A 12,087-nucleotide genomic window follows, 5' to 3' on the forward strand; every position below is an offset into this window, starting at 1 on the left:
GGTAACTAAATATTTAAATAAATAGGATGGTGGGTTTAGCATGTCTCATTTAGTCTAATATTTTTATTACCTATAAAATGCAATTCATCACTAACATTTGAAAGATTAAAAAAAGTTGCCAAAGAGAAAAGATAGAGGCAAATTTCAAATAAAATTGTATTCAAACTAAGGTAATTTTTTGAGCCTGAAAAAGAACATCATTGAAGGTAAGTGAGATCGTAGTTGTATCTGTGGCTATAATTTTTATTGCTGTGGAGCTATTTCTAGAATGTCAGATTGGAAAAAATTCAGAGATAGTTTATAAGCAGCTTTTGTTTTTCTAAATCTATTTTGCAATACTTCAAATTTATCAAATGTAAGATATGGATGCATCCAAAATATTAGGCTGTCAAGGGTTTCTTTTTAGAAGAAATAGCAAATAAATAAGGTGAAATGAAAATGGACCAAAGGAAGTTAGAGCATTCATATCTTTCTGGGCATATTGTGACATGCCAGTAATCACAACAATCTGGCATGTCACAACCTGAAGCTTAGTGTAGCAACTTAGTGAGAGACTGTCTCAAAAAAATAAATAAAAGGTCTAGAATATATCTTAGTTGTAGAATACCCCTGTACCAAAAAAAAAAAAAAAAAAAATCAAAACTCCAAATGAAGTATCCTTTTCCCTGAAGCCAATGAATACTTAGGAGTTTTAAGAAAATTGTGTGTATGTTTGTTTGGACTGCCATGAGACGGCTCAGTATTCTTAGATTTTCATATAAAGGAAATTATCTAAAGAATACCAACCTGTTTTTTTAACAAATATTTTGTTCTTACCCCTGAATGTAAAAGTGTTCAATTAAATATTATTTTATGTAAAACAATGGGAATATTCAGAATGAGTATCTGAATCAGCATATTTAAAATAGTGAGGATCTTCTAAATCTTATTGGGAAAGGGGCTCTTCTATGGCAGAACATAAAAATTGGAGGTAATATCTTCAACCACTTATTTCCTCAAATGGCCTATATTCTGTCCCTTTTTCCTCTGACATTTTTTTAGATTCTATGTAAGGTTTCAATTGTCATCTTCCAGATTTATATAATTTATAACAAGCTGGTATACATAAGTGTTCTTTTTTATCAGAATAAGTAACTTGAGTGAATAAATGTAGAGACCCCTAATTTATAGGAAATTAATTATAAATATGAATATTGTTCTATTCTGGGGCTTGAAACTGGCACCTAAGTTAGTAAAATTTGATAGTAGGGAACACCAAACTTGTGGGATCTGTACTAGATGGTATCAGAACTGAATTATTGGACTACTAGTTGTTGAAATATTGGTTGTTGTGCAAGTTTGCACATTTGGTATCAAAAGTGGTTGCAGAGTCAGGAAAAGGTGGCACAAACCTGTATTCATAGTGATGTGGAAAAATGAGGTAGGATAAAAGTAAATATTATTCAAGACTCAGTAATTCAGAGACCCTAAGCAACATTGTAAGCCCATTTATCACAATAAAAAAATCAAAACTTCTTGAAATGTAGAGTGCCCCTGGATTAAATCTTTAAATTAAAAATAATAATAATAATAATGCTGAATCAGAAGAAAGACATCACAGATCAGAATGTTATAGTAATTTCATGTATGTGTTTGTTCACTAGTGATAACTGAGACCCTGGTAAAAGGAGTATTTCCAAGCTGTCAGAGAGGCATTTAGGGTGCAAGAGCCTTTCAGAATTTTTTTTTTCTTAACTGCTTAGTATTCTCTCAATTTCTACTGTGAAATGAGCCAAGTGAGGATACAGTTTCACAGTGAGAGTGGTTTTACAAATCTGGGAGTGTTAAACCTGATATGTCAGTTTCCTTATGAACTGAGAGATTAATAGTCTATTCAATTAATTTGCTTTTTTTAATTTTATTTTTTGTTATAACTTTGTGCCGTGTGATTCAAGTTGACCCAAGTAGCTAAGTGTTTTGTAATAGTTTGATAGTTAAAAATTTTATTCTTTTGTTTTAGAAGTGAGTTGTGATGTTGTAAAAGTAATTTTTAAAATACAGTATAGATTTATGGTATATTTAAATAATGAGAAGATAGACAACTTTGAAGATAAACATTCAAATAATTATGTGGACTGTTGAAAGTTTTGGTGTGTCTTTAGTGATCTCTTATGTCTTCTGCACACTAAGGTGACCACTGTCATATGAGTATAGTTATTACTTACAATTTTCCTATGCATATCTCAAGTATCATTGATTTGTTTTGTTGTTGTTCTTTTGAATATTCAATAATTAATTGCAACTATTATTTATCCTTTGGAATTATGTTGGATTTTTTCCCACTTTTTTTGCTTCAGTGTTTTGCTTTACATGTGCTGCTGGCTGGGTTTCATTATACCAAAATTATCCACCAATTTTACTGCTTAAAATGTATTATTGGGGCTGGGGATATAGCTCAGTTGGTAGAGTGCTTGCCTTTCATGCAAAAAGCCTTGGGTTCAGTCCCGGGCACCACAAAAAAAAATGTATCTTATTGAATGGTTGACATCACTGCCATTTGTGAAAGCCACCTCTTTTAACTCTCATTAAAATTTGTATGAAATTAAATACTATGTCATTAATCATATGGTCTATGTGTTATGTATTTCTTCATTTTTATTTCAGGAACCATTGACATTAAGGGATGTGGTCATTGAATTTTCGGAAGAGGAATGGAAATTCCTGGACCCTTCTCAGCAGACTTTATATGGAGATGTGATGTTAGAGATCTGTAAAAACCTACTCTTTATTGGTGAGCCTAAATTTCATTCAGAATTTTTAATTAAAAACCAATATTTATTTTTTTTAACTTTATAGAGTATCTTATGGTAGCTTCTATTCTGCATTAAAAAGTTTGCTTCTTGTTTTTAGTACAAAGATTGGGCATTTGTTTATGTAGAAAAGAAAATATTAAAGATTTTTTTCTTTTTAGGTGTAACTTATCTTTTCTAAGTAGTGATTACAATGTAGAGAATGAAAATGGTTTCAAAGCATTTTAGTGTTTTTGTCTACAAAAAAATGTTTGAGAAAATAATTTTGTAGACTCTTATAGGATATTTTCTCTTTCTTTTTTTCCTAATGAGGGTAACATTAAAAAGACTTCTTTAGTTACCAAGAAAATAACAAAATGTGACATATTCCATCAAAAAAAATATTGATATCTCTAATGTAATCTTTGGTCACCACTTGGTCTCCAATGAAATAACCTTGGGATTTGAAGAGAAAAGTGACAGTAGACATATCAAATTAGGTAGAAATCAATGAAGCAAAGAATACAGATAAGAGGTCCAAAATTAAAGAGGAATTCACATTTTAAAATGTTAATTGATAAGCTAAAATCTGACAGAAAATGTTTTTTCAAACCTTGGTTTGTTTCAGTTGCAATCATTAAAGAGCATTTCATACTCTCTGTTTACCATGTATATCAATTATTTAAGCTCCTTCTTGTTCTTCAGTGATCTCCCTACATTTTAATTAACAAAATATTGTAGGAAAATCAAAATAAGAGGGGCTGGGCATGTGGCTCAAGTGGTAGCTTGGTTTCCTGGCAGGCATGCAGCCTGGGTTCGATCCTCAGCACCACATACCAACAAAGATGTTGTGTCCACCGAAAAAAATAAATATTAAAATTCTCTCTCTCTCTCTCTCTCTCTCTCTCTCTCTCTCTCTCTCTCTCTCTCTCTCTCTCCCCCCCACAACACTCTCTCTCTCTCTTTAAAAAAAAAAGAAAATCAAAAGAATACATAGATAAGTGACAGGAAATGTGGCATAGTGACACAGAGGCCAAACTGCCAAGCTTTATTTATATCAACAGGTTAATTTAGGTCATTGGTATCACTAGTACATACTGTTCACTTTATTACTAGGTAGATTACAAACTTAGCAACATTATGTAGCTTATTTATCAGTTATATACTAAGTTGCAATGTGCAGTGTTAGGAGTTTGTGTAGCTCTTAAGAAAGTCCATTGTATAAACTTACTGTTTTATGGACAGATTTAGACTCAGTGAACCATTGTGCTTGTCTAAAAAGAGAGTTTCTTTATTCCAAGGAGTTGTGTGCCAGAGATTATGTTTCAGGCTGATAATACTCTGGTGCAGAGCCTTTTCAAGCAGGGCACTGCCATAGCAGATTTACATTACACATGTATTTAATTACTTGACTAGTTCCTAGAGAAAATTGCAGGGCATTCTAAGGTGGGGAAACAAAGTCTTGTCACCCCTACAAATTATTCCACAATGACTGTGAGGATATGCATAACCTGGCATTTATTTGCATTTGGAGGCTCCCTAGAAAATCTGCTCATTTCCAAATATCTCTAGGCAAACCATTGTAAGATATTAATATTACAGGAGAGTTTCTTTAATATAATTTAAATATTTATTCATTCAAATTTTTCTCATCAGAACTTTATATGAATGCTTATATTGAATATTCTGTAAAGTTTTTCTGCCATATAATGAATAGCAGTATTTCACAATACCTGCTCCTAGTGGTTCTGTAAGTATAGCTGATCAATGTGGTTTAAAGAAGAATTTTCAGGGCTGGGGCTGTAGTTTAGTGGCAGAGGGCTGGCCTCACACATGTGAGGTACTGTGTTTTATCTTTAGCACTACATAAAAATAAACGGATGAAATAAATGCATTCTATCCATCTATGGCTACAAAAATTAAAAGAAAGATTTCTATTGTAATACAATTATTCATAATATTGTAGGTAACATTTCTCTAATTCTTGTGTCTTTTTTGACTCTCACTCTTTAGAGAGCTTCAGTGTTGTTCATTATGTTTTCTCACATTAGTGATACTGTTTTTGTTTTTATATCTATATGTAATAATTGAATAGAAATTATCATGACTTGTCACTTTAGGACAACATTAGATAAAATTAAACTGCATGTGACCCATATGCCAATTTTCAATCAAGTTTTCCATGCTTTTACTTACAAGTACAAATAATACCCCTGTTTTATATATAATTGTATATTGCCTTGATTATTTACTCTGCTTTTGTGCTTAATCATGTAATGTATCTAAGGTTTGTTTATATATATATATATATATATATATATATATATATATATATATATACACACATACATACACACACACACACACACACACACACACACACATACATACACACATACACACATACACATAGAGCAGATTGAACACAGAGGTTCTTGTAATATTGAGCTACATCATCACCCCCTTTTGACTTTTAGTTTGAAATAGACTCTTGCTAAGTGGCAAAAGTTGGAATTGTATTTCCATGTTTCAGCCTTCCATGTAGCTAGAATTAATGGCATATTCATCATCTCTACATATATATATCTGTTCTTTTGTCTAGGAGTAAGACATTAGCTTTTTAAATGTACCATAAAGATGTTTACAATTCTTTTATCTTTTATATATTTGTCAAATATGTAATTGTGTTCAAAACTGTATATCTTTGCTGAATTATTATCTTATATATTTTAAATTTACTGGTCAGTTCTGTTCATTCAAATTTTTTTGTAACTTTTTTTTACTAGAAAATTTGTATCACATTTTTTCTTCAAACAAGTTCTCCTTTTCCTTACTTTTTCATCCCTAATGCCATTCCTTTTGGTCTTTATATTTGGCTACAGTAGATATCTCTCAGAAGTAGAATTACCTGGTATTTTTTTGGGGGGTGTGAATTACTATTTTACTTAACATACTCTCCTGAATGTTGATCCTTGTAGATATTATATAATTTATTATCTTTGAAAAGATTTTTAACTTTTTCATTCCAAATTGCCTTCATGTAGTCATTTGAAATGATATTTGATTTTCTTGCCACATTGGTCTCTTTTGAATGTTGTTAAATGAGAATAGGTCTGTAAATATATTTTGATTGGACCATCAAGTTGAGGGCTAATTGATATACTTTCAATTTTATTACCCTTGGCTTTCTCATTTAACCTCATTCCATTGAATATTGTAGCTTTTATTATTTTATATCAGGAATTACTATTTAAATTTTTTTAGTATATGTACTTATTGATGTGCCAAGAATATTCTAAAGAATTGTTCAAATAACTTATTTTGTTTACACAAAAATAATATTGATTGTTTGGTATTACATAGTCTTCTTAGATTTTTGGGGGTGCTACTGGCATTTTTTATTTCTAAGAACAGGTGCTTAACCACTGAGCCACATCAACAGCTCTTTTTGGGGAAGGGTACTAGGGATTGACCTTAGGGGCACTTGTCCACTGAGCTACATCTAAAGCCCCATTTTTTTATTTTACATAGAATCATGGTCTCCTTGATTTGCTTAGCACCTTGCTGTTTATGAGGCTGGCTTTGAATTCACAATCCTGCTGTTTCAGTCTCCCAAGCTGCTTGAATTACAGGTGTATATTACTGTGCCTAGCTGGCAGCTGTTTTTATATTTTATTTTGTGACAGTGCCTAGGTAAGTTGCTTAGGGCCTTGCTTAATTGCTGAATTTGGCTTTAAACTCATATTCATAAATTTTGAATATCACTTTCACTTTTGCTTTCCAACTTATTATTTTATGTTACAAAGCAACTTCTATATTTTAATATATTTAACATTTGTTTTGTATTTTTACCCTGATCTCTTTGGAACAATATTCCATACACTATAAAGAAGATTGCCTCTGTAAACCTAATTAGTTTTTAATGCTTTTTGAAGTATTTTCATTCCCTGAGTACTAATGCAATGATATTTTTTTTTATTTACATCAACTGGGGATCGATGTATCCTACTATTACTGTGTTGCTTTTTATGCTGTTGAATTTTTTTCTGTGATTTCTTTCTATATATAAAAAATATGATTGGAGTTACAAATATTTCGACTATGATTGTATTCCAGTGATTAGTCATATTTATCTTTATATGATATTGTACTTTGTCTCTCATTTATATAATTATTATCACCTTTGCAATTTTGAATGTAACATTTGTTATATCTTTTTGTTTTTAGACTTTTGTGACCTTATATCTTAAGAAAACATTATGTAAATTTGCATCTAACATAGTTAATATACTTTTAGTTTTATTCTTGTTAATCACATTGTTTTCTGTTTAGTTTTTTACAAATTAGTTTATTTCTACTTAAATTCCTGATGAGAAAGAACTTATTTCTGCAGATTTCAAATTTTGTTGATTTTTTATAAATTTTTCTACTATGAAAAAAAAACTGCCTTAACAACATCAATTTTTTCATAGATTTTATGGTGATTATTTTATTTTATTACCTTCAATGTTTATTTTATCATTACTTTGGAATTATATAAGTACATAGGATCTCACTGAGGTGCTTAGTGCCTCACCATTGCTGAGTCTGTCTTTGAACTTATGGTACTTCTGCCTCAGTCTCCCCAGATACTGGGATTACAGTCATGTACCACATCTTCCAGCAGTACCTGTGTATTTTAATTAATTCTAGCCTTTGATATATTTTCTTCCTCAAATTTCTAATTTGTGAGAGTGTGTGTGTGTGTGTGTGTGTGTGTGTGTGTGGTGCTGGGGATTAAGCCCATCCTTTTGCATGTGAGGCAAGAATTCAAACATGTGAGCTGTGTCCCCAGCCTGAGACATTGTTTTTAAAAGAATATTTTTAGTATATAATTTCTAACTTTTCTGTTGCTATTTTTTCTATTTTTTTTTCAATTTTCTACATTTATATTTAGTTTATTAAATACATGTCAGGTGGTTTTCTGGCATTACTTAGATAATTAACAACATCAATTTTTGAACTCTAAATTACTAGTATTACATTGTTTGTTTGCTTGAGTTGATTATACTTTTTATTGTGTGAGCTATTATCTTCATTGGGACATTTCTATTCAAAATCTGTTCAATTAGATCATTATAGTCATTTTGGAAAATATTTGGAAGTTACAAAGTAAACAAAAAAGGTGATGTGCTATGATATATAAATTTAATTCCATATAACTGAAAAGCTGAGACAGTGGAATGCCAGTTTAAAATAAATTTCAGCATCTTTTTTCATAAACTGTCTTTTTAAAAAAAGTATATAGATATAGAAATAGAGAAATGCCTGTGGATCTTGTTTGGTGATAGAATACCCCTGTGTTCTCTTATGAAATAATCCCCCCAAAGATAAAAATATAAATAAACAAATAAAAGATATTCATTTCCTGAAACATTTGAGTCACAGGTGGATTCTGAATATGTTGAAGTGAAAGGCTATGATTTGACATTGTTGTAGTAATATTAGTCAGTTTGCATTTTGTCCTCATCTGTGGTGCTATAATTTCTTAAGATAATTTTCAAAATTCTCAAAGCTTTTGTCATCATTTTGTAGTAAATTCAGTGTATTTCTTGAGTAAAAATCACCTTGAATCATACTGTTCTGTGGCTATTCCCCCCCACTTTGATAAAGTTTTATATAATTGCAGAGTTATTCACCATAGTAAGTGAAATAACTTTCTATTTTTTTTTTTTTTAGGTATGTCTTCTAATCAAAACCAAGAATTTTCAGGAGAGCAAGAAATACAATATTTTTTGCAAAACTTGAAAAAGCAAAGGTATGGAAAGCAGGGCAGTTAATACTTCATTTTAAACAAGAAATTGAAATTGAAAGAGAGGGAAGTTCAGAAAATTTGTCTTAATGAATGGAAAAAAAAAACATGAAAATTATTTATTCAAAAAATTACAAGTTCATCAGGTTATATTATTACAAAAATCTCAGAAGACTGACTGCTCATCTAGTGCCATTCAGTTTTTCTTTCATTAAAACTTTAAATTACACTATTGTAATTGTAAAATTTTTACTACTCAGTATTTTTTGTAAAACCACTTGCAATACACAATATTTTAAATTGCAAAAACATGTATCAAATTACATTTACACAATGTTTACAGGGCATTATTAAGCTGTATCTTAAAAATACCTTTAGAATAATAAAGACTCAGCCAGTTTGCTCAGCTTTAGAAATAGGATTAAAATAGAAATAGGCATTTTAATGAAAAAAAAAAACTCAAAAGTTATAAAATGCTTATAGTCAGTTATGTTTTTAAAACTTTTAATAATCTCTACATAAGCGCAGGTTAGAGAAAAGTGTACAAATCATTAATTTAAAGTTGCAGCATTCTAATCTGTCTTTTTTATAAAGTAATAAAAAGAGATTTTCTACATAGTATAGACAAATTGTCTAATTTAAACACATGCATACTATTTCTACTTAAAAGAAATACATGCAGATTAAGGAAATGCTGAAACAAGCCTTAGTAAGACATTTCTGTTGAAAAGAACAATTCAATAATTAAATGTGCTTACAGTGAAAGTTTGGTAGGTATTGCTTTTAAATGCAATAATAATTAAGCAAAAAAAAAAAAAAAGAAGAAGAGAAGCAGTTGAATCTTTCTAAAACACATCAAATAAGCATACAGCTTATCTGTCATGTATGACAATCCAAACACAGGAAAGTCCCAGGAACTTTTAGGACAGTCTCCCAGAAAGCCCACAGCCCAAATGGCCTGCAGGAATCACACCCCAAAAGCAGACATGAGGGTCTTGTGAGAATTGTGAAAGGTTTCTGACACTTTTCTGGGATCTTGCTAAGAGGTATAAAACAAGCCTGAGATAGAAGTAGTAGGAATGGTGTGGGGCAAATGAAGAACAATGAAGGGCTTAAGCTAATAATTGTATAACCCTTTGAGAAAAGTAAAGCAGCCTCAGTGGTGACTTAAGACAACCTTTGAATGAGGAATGGCTTACCATTAAACTTCTCCTCTGTAAGTAAAAAAAAAAAAAAAAAAAAAAAAAAAAAAGATCTATAATGTCTTTGTCATTTCATGATTCTGTCTACCATTGCAGAAGCCCACTTTTGTAGAACCTTCTCCCTGAAACTTGATAGTTTGAGTCAAAGGTGCTTGTAAATGTTTATTTATAATTTTAATTCAAACTGAAGCAGTCTTTGTGTAGTTACCAATGTATTTATGGCTCATAAGTTAGCATAATTACTCCATGTCATGGGACATCAAGAATCCCACCTGAGTAATTTCTTTTTTGGAAGGTGATGAGCCATCTGAAAAAAAAAATAAATATCTGAAATAATTAGTAAAGGAATATAAGACCAGGCAAGTACTTATGTTAAAAGCGGTAAACATCTTATAGAGAATAGATTCTCTACACCTCATAAGTTCTAAAAATCAATTGCTAGATAATTTTTCCAGTTCTTTATTTAAGGGAGTGTGCATCAAAATAGGAATAAGATTTCAACAGTAAGAGTCTTTCTTGAGACAGGTTGATTGGCATTCTGACATGTCTCACCCATCTCTGTGATGCTAAGTGACTATATGGCTCCAATGGATGATACCATCTCCAGTGCCATGCTTAATTTAGACAAAACTAGGTAGTATATAACATGTACTGGATAGTCCCAAACCAGCTGGATTTCAACTGTGAGTTCCCATATACCAGACTTTTTTCCCTAACGGCTTCCATGCTTTTTTTTTAAAATTTCATGCACAGTTTATAGATATCTTTCAGCAGCTCCATCTGATATGCACTGCTTCATCTTTCATATCAACAGGGATTTTGACCAGACTCCAAGTGAATATCCCAAAAGATCTATGCATTTTTGTGGTTTTGGGTGGAATGAGAAAAACTTTCCAAATGTGAGAAATAGAGACTTCCTGGATCCTATACATGTCCCTAATGAACTAAATTCTGTTGCCATTAGATTTTTCTGAGGCCCTAGGACTACTTACCTGTGCATCTCAAGAAATATGTTTTCATCAAATCAAAAGTATTCTCTAACTTATTTCAGTGAGCTAGTTACATAGAAAGAATTTTAAAAACACCCTCAGTGATAGATATTTTTGCTGGAAAGTTGAGCAGCCAAGCTCAGATGAAGTTTGCTCTTTGGCTTAATGAAGAATGCTCTGGCACATCAGGGCAATAATATGTCCAGTGCCTGCAGGATTCCCAACAAATTAAAACTAGACAATAGTGTGTTGGAGGAAAGGTGGAATTGTCAGGATGTGGGGCATTGGCTAATCTGGAGAGAGACAAGAACACATATGGCAGTCACATTTGAGGACCTGTGTGTGCTTTTAAACATTTTTGAACAGCATTTGTAATTATATTGTTCCTCTAAAAAATGAAAAATTTGCAATGGAGTCTATTTCATGCTTTAGTTAGTCACTGGAATAATTTAAAATTCACCATTGAGTAAATATACACAAATATTTCTTTAGACAAGATAGAAGAAAAAGAAGGTGAAGAAGAAATTTCTGAGTTTTAGTAGTCTGTTACTTTACAAAAATGGTGAAATGAACAATTTCTCCTTGTGGCAATGCATGGAATTATAATGGATGTGGGAGTATTTGTACTTACCTAATATTGCTTAATTTAAAAGTAGAAAGAATTTTAAAAACACCCTCAGTGATACTCAGAGAGACATATATTTATGATAAATATTTTAGGACCTGTAGACAGTCTCTACCCTAGGTAATTTGCAGCATAATAGATTTGGTGTAAAACAATGTAAATTCTGTGAAAGTCATTAAAATTTTCTTCTTTTTTTAAATCCTAGAAATCACCCATGTGATCGTTTAATAGAGCTTTACAATGAGAAAAGTGAAAAAGTTTTTAATCCATATCCAAAATTTATTTATCCAAGCTTTTACAATCAAGAAACAAATTACAGCTATAAGGTATGTGAAATCATTTTTAATAAAACTACAAGTATTTCTGAACTCCAGAGAATTAATATTGGTGGGAAGCTCCACAAGTTAAAAAAATATGTAAAAGCATTTAAAAATTCCTCAATTCTTTATCAGAGCTGTGATAAATCCTCCATAAGTAAAGAATGTGAAAAATATTTTACTCAAATTCTATGTGTTACTAAAAACAATAGGCTTTACAATGGAGACAAACCTTACAAATTGAAGAAATGTGAAAATGTATTTAAGTGTTGCTCAAACCTCTTTAAACACTACAGTAATCATACTGGAGAGAAAATCTGGAAATGTAAAGAAAGTGTCAAAGCTTTTAATAAAAAATCACACCTTCCTGAACACCAGAAAATTCATACTGGAGA

The 12,087-nt window shown here is 31.0% G+C and overlaps 1 long non-coding RNA gene across 1 annotated transcript in view; it reads left to right on the forward strand.

The window, feature by feature from the left end:
• The window catches only part of LOC308640631, a 31,930-nt gene extending 20,258 nt beyond the window's left edge, over positions 1–11,672 (forward strand). Inside the window, exons 2-4 of the long non-coding RNA XR_014020319.1 lie at positions 2,644–2,770; positions 8,487–8,565; positions 11,581–11,672. This is a non-coding gene — a long non-coding RNA (uncharacterized lncRNA). The remainder of the gene's footprint in view (positions 1–2,643; positions 2,771–8,486; positions 8,566–11,580) is intronic.
• The last annotated feature ends 415 nt before the right edge of the window (positions 11,673–12,087 follow it).

The sequence above is a fragment of the Spermophilus citellus genome (assembly GCF_964194105.1).
Source record: "Spermophilus citellus genome assembly, contig: SCAFFOLD_262, whole genome shotgun sequence".
NCBI lineage: Eukaryota > Metazoa > Chordata > Mammalia > Rodentia > Sciuridae > Spermophilus > Spermophilus citellus.